The 14376-nt window shown below is 23.1% G+C and overlaps 1 protein-coding gene across 2 annotated transcripts in view; it reads left to right on the forward strand.

The window, feature by feature from the left end:
• The first annotated feature begins 232 nt into the window (after positions 1 to 232).
• LOC129606866 (uncharacterized) overlaps positions 233 to 14376 on the forward strand; it is a 56286-nt gene continuing 42142 nt past the window's right edge. The window contains exon 1 of one of the 2 annotated variants that reach the window (XM_055517476.1): positions 233 to 1373. The gene's annotated coding sequence lies outside the window, so the exon portion shown is untranslated. The remainder of the gene's footprint in view (positions 1374 to 14376) is intronic. The other variant, XM_055517474.1, reaches the window with a different exon arrangement.

Consider the following 14376-nt stretch of genomic DNA (forward strand, 5'->3'; position numbering starts at 1 on the left):
ATGGAAATTTACTGTTATTACAACATTTTTTTTCTATACCGTTTTATTCAAAATAGAGAATTGAAATTTCGAAAAAGATTTTGGAAATATTAAAAAATTGTTAAAAAAAAAATTTTGTTTTGGAAAATATTTTACGCTTAGTGCAAAATTGTATACAAGTGCTGTTTTCTGTTATTTTGAATGTTAATTTTAATCCCTTGAATGGGAAGTAAATAATTTTTATTTAATTAAACAAAATTATTGTAAAAGTACGAATTAGAATTGTAATACTTAAAATTTAATGTTTGAATGAATATGCAATAAAAAATTAATTATAGTCTTCATTTCAGTGAATAATTACAATTTAATTTTAAAGAAAAAAATTGGAATTCAAATTTTCATAAGCACTTTGTTTTATATTTAATTTAGTTTTCAGTTCCTTGCTGACCAGAACAATTTTTATCTCATTTATAATATTTTACATGAAAAAAAACCAACAATATCTACCTATAAATAAAATTAAATAATCAATATTAAAGTCCTTTTTTAAGAAAACAAAAAATTCATTTTATTTTAAGAAAAAGCAGCAAACAAATAATAATAAGAAAAAAATAAACAAACAAAAAAAAAATTTATTATTCATCCATAATTTTTGGGTTCCGATTTTGTTATATTTCTTTTTTGGGTTGTATTTTGTTCACAATAAAAGGAAAACAAAAAAAAAGTCATATTTTACCTATATACCGTTATATTTATTACATTGATTTTATATTTTACGTGCAATAAAATAAAATTTTATTAAACAAAATTTTTAACAATAAGATTTTTGTGAATAACCAAAAATTTACAACAGTAAAATTTGTCGTTAGTACAGCTAGTACATTTCTCTTGAACCAAAAAGGAGAAAATTTTCCAAAATATGCAACAGTGTTTTAACATATTATAAAAGTTAGTGTTATAAAAAATTATTGTTCTCTCTATACTATCATAAATCCGAATTAAAATTGAGAGTAAATTATTAAGAAAAAATAATAAGAGAAAGAAAAATTAAAATAAAATAAAACAGAAAAAAAAAAAATAAAGAGAAAAATATTATCAATTATCTGAAATTATAATAAAAGTAAAAAATAAAAAAAAAATAAAAAATCACAATACACATGTTTTGTTGTTCTTATTAATATGGTCAAAAGGGATATACCGGTTATACAAAAAGGATATATAGTGTAATACAATATAAAAAATTACAATAAAATAAAAAATTAATAAATAAATATACAAAATTTATCGAGAAAAAAAAAAGGATATATTTTTCAAGGCACATGCATATATACAAACATATATGCAATTAATAAAAGAGAAAAGAAAAAACTCAAAGTAATTTATAAGAGGAAAAGGTTTGTTTTATTATGGAAAAAAAAAAATTCAATTGAAGAAAATATTTTTGTACATTCAAACACACACACACACACTACTTTATGAGAAAGAATATTAAAAGAATATTTTAAAATTAAAATTTTATATATTTCTTTTTCTTTTTTTAAATATTTTTTATCCTTTACTTTTTCTTCTTCTGCTTTTTGCATTTCACCTCAGTGATTCAGTAAAATTATTTCTTTTTTCTTGTTTTATTTTTGCTCTTGCATTGAATAACAACATTGAATCTGAATTATTAAAAGAACAAAAATAAAATGTAGAAAAAAAAAAATCAAGTGTATCCCTTAAGGATATGCGAAATTTTCAAAAAGCAAAATAAAAAATAAAGTAAAATTAAAAAAGAATATTAAAACAGAATGGTTTCTTGTGTATTATAAAAAAAAAAACGCAACAAAAAAAAAAAGAGAGAAGAGAAAATTATGAATTTATTTTTTTAATCCTTCAATTTTTAACAAGCCTTAAAAAAAAAAAGGATATTCTGTCCAAAAGTCTTTAATTAAATTACAAAAAAAAAAAAATAAAAACTGCGTATGTCATATTTTATTTACAATTAAATATGATGGAAAATTTTTTGATTAAGCAATTTAAGTTTAAAAAAAAAACAAAAAAATTTGCATGTCTTTAGGGAATATTTAATTTTATTTTTAAAAAAATTAATATTTATTTATAATACGTGTGTGATTAATTGCTGATATTTTATGTGATATTTTCCCTTGTATATGTTAAATAAGATGCGTTAATTTTTTGCTTTCAATACACAATAATTAAAAATGTATGAGTTTAACTATAAAGGTTGGTATATATTTTTTTGACAAATAAAAGAATTTAAAATCTCGTGCCCTAGAGATGTTTAGGGTTTGTCTTAGTTTGTTTTTATTTTAAATTTAAAATAATGCTTAATGTGTTACACTAAGGCCTGGACTCAATGGGGTTATGCATATGTTGAGAATTTCTAATGACTCTTTTTAGAGGGAAATCAACTCAATTGTTAATTCAACTTTTTTTTTTAATCAAATATTAAAGATTTTCAGGAAAGAGTTAGAAAATTATTAAGCAATTAATTTATTTTTTGCTCTTTTGCATCTAATATCGACAAAGTTTCGGCAAATTGCCGAACGTAGCGTCAAATTTTGAATCGATTTTGGTGGCAATCTTCGATATTTAAGATTTTGGGAACATGTATTGGAAATATGCGTAATATTTTTAGTTTGTACATAGTGATAATTTAAAAATTTTAGATTTCTTGTCATATTCAATGAAGAAAAGGGAATATTGTTAATTTACTGCTTAAAACTAGCAGTATTAACGCTTGGTGAAAGTACAATATTGTATGACTTAAAAAAAATTATTTAATCGAGGCCTTCTACTGTAGTTGTCATGATCTTGGTAATTTAAGTTGCTTATTTTGAATTGAGACTAAATTGGGACTAATTAACAATAATCCTTGCATACAGTCCTTTCAATTTTCAATTTCCTAATAATAAGATTTATTTTTCACTTTAATTATATAGAAATTGTATACTTCACTCACACTATATCGACAATCATTTAAAATAATTTCTATGCTATTCTATAATCTTATTGAAAGTTCATTACTGTACTTCAAAAATTTCACTAAATATCCAAAGTGTTACCCAATTTTTTCTAAAGATTTCTCCATATATTTTTTTTCTAAAGCAAATGTGTACATACACAGTTCATATAGAAAAATTTATTTATTAAAGTTTATTTTTTCAGTACAACAGAATTTGTTTTCACTTTAAAAACTTACAAAATAGCACACAAAACTTTACATTTAAAGTTTAATGAATTTTGCTCTTCATTTCTTATAAAAATTTTTATCTTAACAAATAAACGTATCTAATATTTAATTATTCTGAAGTAAATAAAAATTACGCTTTATTTAATTTTATTTATAAAAACGAAAAAAAAAAATAAAGTTTTTCGAATTCTTCGAACATGTGAAACAAACAAATTGCATATTTTTTTTTTCTCTACTTGAAAATTAGTTTAAAAATTAAGCTATCCAAATATCAAATTTTCAAAATTTTACCCCATTTGAATTCTAGAAATAAATTTTTTAAGTAATTTTTTACCATTAATAGCTAAACTGGTCTCAATTGAATATCGGTGATCTTTATAATTTTATATTTCAATATAGTTTACTTTTTCACAACTAGGGCACGGCGAACGTGTCTAAAAAGAGACGTCATTTTTGTTTAACATATTTAATTGTATTCCTTTTTGCTATTTAATTTCCGTTTGTTCCACTGTTTTAGAAATCAATAACTACAGCGGATTTAACAATTTAAAAAAAAAACTTTGCAATCCATCATTTTTGATTATACAGTCTTAGCCTTAATTAACCAGAGAAAAAGGGTAACTTGACTATCTTCGAAAATATTAGAGCAGCGTTCGGGGCTCTTGGATCCTACTCAATTAGTTCAGTTTTAATGGCATGATGCAGAAGAGACACACTGTATGCACTTTGCCATGTGTGCAGAATAACCGTTTGCTGTGCTTCCGGACAACAACTAACCGTCACACCAAAGCTACAGGATCCGAAGGAAAAACCACGTACTACCCGCACAAAAATTCTAAACTAATTTAGTTTTTAATACAAAAGAATCGATAATATATGGTAACCCGTATTTTATTTATTCCTCTTAATTTCATTTATAACTCAACTCAAAAAAGACAACTAAAAACAAAAACAATGAAAATATAAACAATTCTTGTAAATATTCTGTTAAAACTTTAAAGTATTCATTCCGAATAAATCTCAATAGTAAAAGTTTGGTTTTAATTTTATTTTTTTGTTTGCTTTTATTTATATTTGGTATTTTCAAAAGAAATATTCTCAATTTTCACACAAATATATATACTAATATGCGAATGCGGATTGAATTTTATGCATTTCACACACACTGACACACAAACATATTTGACTGTCATATGACATACACTCTTCTACAAATGAACATTGAGTGTAGCTGGAATTTTTTTAAATTACTATGTGACTATAGAGGAAGGACAAAAAAAAAAGCAGAGCAAAAAATAAAACTGCAACCGATAATAACAACAATAATAAAAATAATAAAATAAAAAAAAATAAATACAAAATAAATAAAAACAAGATTTCATCCTTTATTTTTTTTATTTTATTTCATTTCTGTTTTTTGTTGTTGTTTTTTTTTGGCATCAGCACCAAAGTAGTTTTGTCTTAATTTATATTCTTCTCACAAATATATTTTTTTTTCATTTTCAATATTTTAATGCATTTTCTTCCGAGTTGTACTATGTGTAAGTACAAGTATCTATACATAGTTAATAAATTCAACTGTATATTAGTTAGAAAAGGAGTGCTTAAAAGTACTATAACTCAATAATGCCAGTTCAATAATAAGAAATACGTAAAATAAATATAAAATAAAAAAATATAAAAAATTGAAAGCTCCTACAAATATTTTAAGGATCAAATTCTTATTTAAAACATAAACACATTTTATATCATGTTTGTATTACTCTCGTAATAGTAACCATGATAAACAACATACTTTTAGGAGGTTTAGGTAAATTTTCTTTAAATTTATTGTTAACAATTTATTTAAATACTTTAAGCAACTGAACACAGAATACTATTAGAATTGTTTAATAAAAAAAATTTAAACAATCTTTATTTTGATTATTGAATTATTAAGCAAGTAGAAACTGGTTTTCCTCCACAGGTTATGCAATTTTATAGTGTATTATAAATGAAATGTAACTGGCGCTCTCATTTTTACATTATACATACATTATAAGTATCTTTCAATAGGGGCAAATAGAATATTGAAAACCATAATACGCTATTCCATATGATAGTTTCCATATGAATTATTATTGATTTTTTTTTGTTCTCCTGACGGTATGCAATTTTTTAATATATTCCACCATAGTCAGTAAGTGGGACTAGCGAGTGATGGTGTCAAATATATGAGGTGTGCAATGACATGCCATGTTTATATATATTTGATATATAAATAAGCACATACATCTGACTATTTAAAATTTTTTTTCTAGCTGATAGGAGTAAATTAAATATTGTTTATTTTTCATTCACAAGGAGATAATAACTTGACACTTAGTACTATAAAAAGCCATGAGAAAATTTTAAAAATAATTTATTTAAAAAAGAATGCAAAAAATACTCAAATAACACTATGCATATTTTGCAATTAAGTGTAGTAATGCAATAAATTAAATTGTTAAAAATAGACCAATAAATAATTTTCTTTTATGTGTAATTAAATTGATGAAATAATTGGAATCCATATATGCAGTCTTATATTTCAAAAACTTACAATACAAATTCAATTAATTAAACTCAATATACTTGAAAAGTTCTTTTATATATACCATATATTACATATAATGTTGCTGTTAATTCTGATACTTAAATTACATTTTATTATTCTTACATACATCCTTTTTATTTTCAATTACATTTATTTTTGAAATGATATTATAATTTAAAAGAAATTTTATATTTTTATACATTTTCCAGGTTAATGACTGATTTAATTTAATACTTTAATGTAATATCTGTTAATAATTAAACACATGCATATGTACATATGTTATATGTATATACTTTTGTACACACAAATATAACGGATGATTTTTGTCTTCTTTGATTTTTCATACTTTTATTTTCGACAATATGTGCGTGATTGTCAGCATCAAATCGACTAAGTTTGCAGGTTTTATATATATTTCTATGAAATGCGACTGGCGCCCGAACACTACTCTTATAATTTTAATTAATTACATTTAAATAATATAATAATTGAATTTTCGAAGATCAATTAATGTCATGTTTTTGATTTGTCAATTGAATTCAAAATTGAATCCGTCGATAGATTGCCAATATCAAAATAAATTTTTTCTTGTAATGGTAACGTTAGATATATGTACCTATTCAAACACTAATCTCGTAGAATCTAGTGAATCACACATTATTCGGTTTTCCCTCTGAACGAACGACAAAACTAAACGATTGAAAACTCACCCATTACATATAATTTCATCAGAAATATTGCATATGTCAAATTTAGCATATTTCTTCAACATATCAAAAATTAATATTATCCTGAATTCATTAATTAAAGATGACTGAATTTGTATTATAAATTTTTTTTTATCTTCCTTAATGCAATCGATATAACATCAAAAAAAAAAAAAAAACAAAAAACAAATAAAATTTTTCCATTTTTTTCTTTCCTCGTAATTATTATTTATACTTGAAGAGAAAAATAAATAAAGTACAAATTTCGATTTATTTTTCACCTTCCATTTTTAAATTGATATTTGATTCTGCGAAGAATTGCGAGCATAAATTTATATTCACTTTTTTTTTTAATGAATTTTAAATAATTAATGGTGAAAGAGAATGAAACGATAACGTTGTGAAAAAAAAAATTTCAATCGAGTTTATTTAGAAATAACGTTTTTTATTAACATCTGCTGGGGATGGTAACTTCACTGAAAAAATATTCAAATTGCAATTTAAGGGTAACTAGATTATGAATATAATGTTCTTATATAACAAAAAATAAGTAAGTGCGTTAAAAATAAGTAAATACGCATTAATGAATTTTCAATTAAAAATTGCAATCGATCCAACCCAGATGTAGCACATAAGAAGTAGCACATTTTCCAATTTAAGCCTGGAACATATGAATTTAATTTTATATTATATTTAAATTTAATTATAGAGAAAAACTAGATTTACGTCTTCTAAATAATGAAATATTAATAGTTGCATACATTTAGGAGAAATCTCAAAGTAATAATTCAAGAGCATAATATGACTTGGTTTTATCAACGTAAAGTTTAAATTAAATTGCTAATTAATTGATTTAAGAATATAAGGCTATACTTTAAATAATACAAAAAGACGATTACTGTTATTTTTTACCGTTTATTGAAGTTCCATGAGCTTTGGTATGTTACAAGTCCCATTAACTTTGGTATAATAACTTGGAAAGGGGTAAGGAAAATAAAATTTTATTCTATTGTATATATGTACAATAAAATATTCTTACAAATAAGAACTGTGCTAAGAACCAAACTGGTGATTAAATTAAAAGAAGTAGTGAATATATTTGAAATATATTTCACTAAAACTCATAAACCCTTTAAAAGTGTACATTTTCTGTTAAAAATAATTTTCATTTACATTGTGAATATTATCATGAAATTTCCATTGTGAATATCAAGCAAATTATTTATAAATTGCAAATGTACTCTACTCGTACATGAATAATTTAATGATTGATTATTATATTGCATGATTATAATTAATCATCAATTTGTACTTGTACGTAAATGCTCTCTTTATTATTATCCACTTATACACATGCCCTCTTATACACTACATACAAATGATACTTAAATTATAAACTCATTAAAACGCTATTTGATTATCACTTGAAATTAAAATCTCTTTTCGCCTATATATTAATAATTAAATAAATTAAATATTTATAATTCTGTAATTACATGCGTTATAAGAATTTATTGCAACATATTAAGTTTTCAATTAATTACACATTTTATATTTTTGAAAATTATTTTAATTGAATAAATCTTTAACCATTAACTTTTTAACATATTGTGTATGTACTTGAAAATTTATTAATAGTTTCGATAATAAATTTTATAAAGAGTGAGTCATAAACTTATAATTTGAATTCAAAAATTCTCATTAAGTTACATCTCATCAAATCTCAATTGTAGTTGATCAATTCTCTGCTTTAAATTACTACAAAAAGAAATATGAAAAGTACATTACTACATGTTTTTTTCGGAAATGAGATAAAATGAATATTTTAATTAATACATTTAAATTTTACATATATGTATACAAACAAAAAAAATAGGAAAGACAAATAGAGTGTAAACTCTTTTAAATATACGATTGCATTATTCTGCATCCTTTTCATATAATTGTAGTAAATATATAAAAAAAACAGGGAAAAAACATACTGAAATTGTATACGATTAACACATTTCTCTTATAACACATACCATACCATACAATATAGTTGATTACTAATATTGAGAAACAAAAAATAGTCTCCCATAAACCCGAAAATTCATTCTATTTTCCCCAAATAAAAAAAAAATCTATAAACAAACAAGTGAAAATACTCAAAATCAACAAAAACTTTTATATAAAAAGAATAAGTTAAGCACTTAAATTACACTACACGTCACATTTCATCTAGAAAAAAAGACATTTAGTTGACCGCTATACAAAAAAAAAATTCAAAAGAAATAAAAGTAAAAACTGGAAAATCAGGATAACAAGATACGACAGAACTTTTTCAAAAGCAAGCAAAACAAAAAGGCAAAACACAATTTCACTGCATTTGTAGAATTAAATTTTTTGAAAGAAAACCATTTTTATAAAAAATAGAATATAAAATTATTTCTGACTATTACGGGATACGAGATATTTTTTTCAAATTCGATAGTCTCATAGTGAAATTCGCCATACCGAGAAGTTCAGGTCAATGAACCTCAGCAGCAGTCGATTTTTGTCTTGTTAAAATTACAAGAATAGGATTTTTCAATTCCTTGATTAGTAGATTACTTATACTGAGCCATTTGGCAGCATATTTGCAAATGCAGTATGGAGGGTATAGACAATAGCTAATGTATTGAATTAGAGAATATTTATAATATAATTTAACGTTGCTCAGTTTTACTCTCGGAGATAATTAATTACTTTCGAATATATTTCGATGTCAACATCAGATTTATTTTCGAATTTAAATTTCAAAAATTAGTTGTGTGATATTCGTGACTTAGTTACATATGTAAAAATTAGTTGTGTATATTGTGACTTAATTACCCGGGAAGAAACACTAATACGGATAAAATTTTAAACACTCACACAAGATTTCTCAATCATTTTTCTCCAATTGAATGGCATTACAAACCCAAAATTACTTTAATTACCTAAAAATAAACGATCATATTAGAAAATTAGTATAAAATGTTAAACTAAATCAAACACTAAAGATACAAAAAGAAAAGCATTTTGAAAAAAACTTATTTGAAAAACTTATTTGTAAAAGAATTAGAAAAGTTTATTTTCTCTCTCTCTTTTTTTTTACATAAAACAAATAAATACTTTTCTCGCTTTATGCTTTGAACTTTTGTAGCTCGCCTGAATTTTACAATTAAGGAGAACAACAATATATACTCGTAAATTCCCCCCCCCCCCCCTCTTATAACATCTCTGACGTTGTATTGTTGTAATGTAAAGTACATTTCTACTGTTGTGCCACAAATTGTATTTTTTATCCGAAATATATTTAAGATGCTATTATTATGTTTTATGAAAGCACATTATATGCAAAATGATGCAAGGGAATGAAAAAAAAAAATTTAAAAAATGAATTTAATGCATGGTAGAATGAAGAAAAAAATGAAGAGCTCCTCATTGCCCTTAATGGCAAAATGTAATTGTTGACATGTAAAAAAAGAGACAAAGTACAAATGATCTAACTATTCAAGAATTTTTAAAGAAAAAAAAAATCAGATTTTTTGTATTAAAAATTGAAATACTTTATTTATCTACAATAAAGTGCTCAAGTTTTTTATTTTTATTTTATAATTACACTCTTAATATTGAGGTTAAATGAGCACTGCACCTTTTACAAAATTAAACAGAATAAAAAAAGTGTAATAGTTTATTATTTAGACTTTCGAGATATTCAAAACAACTTGAATTAAAAAGTCATAAATTTTATTTAAATATGAGAAGTAAATAAAATTAATCTGATTATAGAATATTTATGATAAATGAAAAATACATTTTGAAATATTTTAAGAATTAAAATCTTAAAAAAATCTAATTAGTATAAGCGAGACAACGAAGTTCCCATAAATTCCTCTCATATTTATTTACTCTCTATTAACAACTTGAGCAATATCTTAGCTATAATCGAAAAAAAAGAGTAATTATAGCATTTTTCACCTGAGCTATATTAAATCTTTTAGAAAATAAAATTTACGTTCACGTACAAGCAAAATTATTCGAACAAAATATATTATCCGATTAATTTAAATTTCAAGATTTCTAAAAAAAATGTAAAAGAGTAAATTTAACAATTTCAATTGTTTCTATAATTCAGTTGAATATTTAATAAGCTTTCAAATATATTACTATACTGTTTTAGATTAAGTGTCTAGCTAAAATTTATTAGAAACGGAAAGCACGATTTTTGCTTTTTGAATAAAACATTTTATTCTCAATAATTGAATGAATTCGTTATGTGAGTTCAATTAAAAATGATACATGGATTGAAATAAATTATTCTTTAAAGATTTATTGTCCGAGTATAACAGTTAATCGTGACTTTTACGTCACAAATTATTTTATTGTTTTTATTCAATTACTAAATCAAAAAAATTATAATGTTATATAACTGTTATACAATAAAGTTTATTTATAGTTAATTCTTAATCACGTCATTATATAAATAATTTACTTGAAAAATTTCCATCACAGATTACACAAAATTTTATTAAGTGAAATTTATTATAAAATTAGTTAATAAATATAAGTATGACAATGATATCATCAATTGAATAAATAACATTATTATTATAACATTAACAAATAACAAGTCTTAAATTCACAGCAAGAGTAATTATCTCGAAAAAAAAAAACTAGTTTTTAAAAACACTAAAATAAAACCAAAACAATTAAAAAAATTCTCCAAACTAACATTTTACCCAGTAACACGTTAATTTCATTGCAATTAATTTTAAAATCTACAATTAAATACAAAATATGAAATTAAAATTGAAACTTTGAACCCATTTCGTTGAAATTAAGATTAAAATGTTTTAAAAAAAAAATCTTCACAATTTTCTTTAATTATAATCAATTTAAATAAAACTTGTTTTCGGAAATGTTTACTTAAAAATTACATCAATGGAATATTTCTTTTATTGTAGCAATTTATTTTAAATGTGAACTTTGTTTTTTAATTGTTTTTCTATGATTTATTATAAGCAACAAATAAACTAATTAATGGTCTGCAAAAAAGCACATTTCATTCCAATTCTTATTAAAATGAGATATTTTAGCTCAATTAGCTGTAAAATCCTGACAATAACCTATGAAGCAGATGAAAGTAAATGAATTATTTCTTTTATAGGAAAATAATTATCAAAGTAAAATCTAAATGCTTATAAAATATCAAATTTTAATATTGAATTCTTTATGTATGCCCACATATTTTTTAATTAAAATCATTAAAAATTAAAATTATTTATTCAACAAAACACTTTATGAAATTTTATAAAAATATTAAATTTATATAAAATAATAAAACTTAAATTTATTTTCTCATTGAATTTATAAAACATACATCAAAATCCCTATACGCACATAGAAAATTATGCAAAGAATTTCAAATCACATACAAAACAATATAAAATAGCCTCCCTCCTACTTCCATAATCCTAACCATTTTCTATATAAAGAATAAAGTTAATTTTTTCATATAAAGTTTATTAATAATGTTATTTAATTCACTTATATTATATACTCTTTGAAATTTTATATCATAGAAAATCACTGTTTCATGGACCATTAGTTTCCTAACAAACATAGGTCATTTTATATAAAGTAGCATACATATACCTAGGTACAGATACGAATGATACAAGTATATACACATACACATCTGTTATTTCATATTCTCTGAAGGATTGTATTAAATTACTTGTTATTTAAAGAATTATAAGTATGTATGCATATGTGTATATACTACATACTTTTAGCCTTTATGTTCCCATTGAATACACAATCATACTTTATAACTAAACTTCTTACAGTGTACTCTATTTAGGTATATGTATATATACAATACATTTTTTAAAACATACAGGAATATTGTTCAGAAGAATACTCTTTAAGATTTTAGTAAAAAGCTGTCTAAATCTAGAAAAAATTATTTTTCGATTCAATTAAGTTCAATGCTTAGATTGGATTTGAAAAAGAAAAACTTGCATTTTATATTTTAAATCACTTTAGTGGAACTAAATAAGCCAATTGAACAGAAGGAATACAAATTTTAAAATGAATTTTCAAAAAAATTTAAGTTTAAGATTAAGCAAAATGAGTTTAAGTTCGGTCAAAACTTGTCAGTCGTTTTCAAAATTACAATTTTTGCTTAAAATTTTTGTATAGAACTTTTTCCATCTTATTTTATCAATAGGGCAATTTCAAGCTAACTAAATCGTGTTTTAGCATTTTGGCAAACTTTCCATTATTAACCAAAATGATTCAACAATCGAATAATCGGGTTTATATAAATTTCCAGATAAAGTAAATTTAATGTTTATAGCTGAAATTTTTAGCTGAAACACTTTTATTCATAATTTTAGAATAAATTGAAAAAAATCACCGGATTCTCGCAGAACGTTGATTATGGATTCTTGAATAAACTAAAATCTGCTAATTTTAATTTAGGTGGTTCTTGCTTATAACCACATACTTTTATCATATGTTTTGTAAAGCAAACTCTATATAGAATGTGGACGAATATTAAATTTTTATTTATTGTTGTTGTTCTTAAAATATTCGACCAAAAATCTCCTACCATTCAACTTATATTCTTCTTCCTCTTTTATGTAATATTATTATTTTTGAGAATCTTTATTTCATTTTACTAATTAGATGCATTAATCTTATGTTTATTATAAGTAAGTAAAATGGGATGAAAAAAAAAATTTTTTTTTTGTTGTGTACTTATATGTGGAACAAAGTATCTTCATTAAAAGCATTTCTTTTAATTAAAATATTAGAAACACACACAATACACATTTTGGTACGTGGAGAATTTTTTGTGTGTATGATTTTGATGGTTGTTTTTAACTTTTGATTTATTGTATGGGGAATAAAATACATACCATACATGTAACTACATATATGGTAATTCTTAAGAATGTGCTCATATCTACATATGTATATACTTAAATTAAATATAAGATAAGGAAAAGTTAGGAAAAAAAAAAGAAGAAACATTGTCGAAATTTTATGGAATTTTTTTTTAATTCTTATTGCCTACATAAAAATTTGCTTTAGCTCTTAATATCTATCCAAAGGGGCTAGGGTTTTATCAATTTTATCAATTTTGTTTTTGAAATCCCAAGGTATATAAAATTTTTAAAGCAAATGCTACAGAACACTGATAAGCTTAGCTTAATTTTTTTTTTAAATTTCATTACTGGTACGTATGTGTATAACAGACACTACTATTTAATGCCTTTTAAAACTCAGATGAACCTCATAAAACGTAAAGGTGCTTTTATAAATGTTGATGAACAGTGTTGTGAATTAAATCCACATTTCTCGAACATTTTCATCAGCACTATTCTCCAAATCTATTCAAAAATTCAGCAAACTGCATATGACTTTCCTTAATAGTTCAGCTAATTTAAATCTCATTACAATAATTTTAATTTCAAGCAAAAATATACAATAGACTGCGTTTTTTTTTTCAATTTTTCTATTAAATCCTTTCTAATTTTTCCATAAAGGAGCACTCACTGACAGCATCTTAAATTTTAACTAAAGGTCCTCTTCTTTATATGCAAATAAGTAATCAAGTCATCCAAAACACAGAAAAACATTCAAGAATTTTTCATTCAAACACGCACAGAACCTAAAATTTTAAAACATAAAAATAATATAATTGAAAATTTGAATTTAAATTAAATAAATCAATGGAAAATGCTTACACAGAAATTTCATTTAAAATTTTCCGAATATCAAATGAAAAATGTCAAAACTTTAAATGATATGACAAAATTCTTACATACTTACACAATAATAACATATAAAACATAACAAATTAATATGAAAATTGTTTGTAAAATAATTTTATTCCGGAA

Source organism: Condylostylus longicornis, unplaced genomic scaffold (genome assembly GCF_029603195.1).
Source record: "Condylostylus longicornis isolate FDR11 unplaced genomic scaffold, ASM2960319v2 ptg000022l, whole genome shotgun sequence".
Lineage (NCBI taxonomy): Eukaryota > Metazoa > Arthropoda > Insecta > Diptera > Dolichopodidae > Condylostylus > Condylostylus longicornis.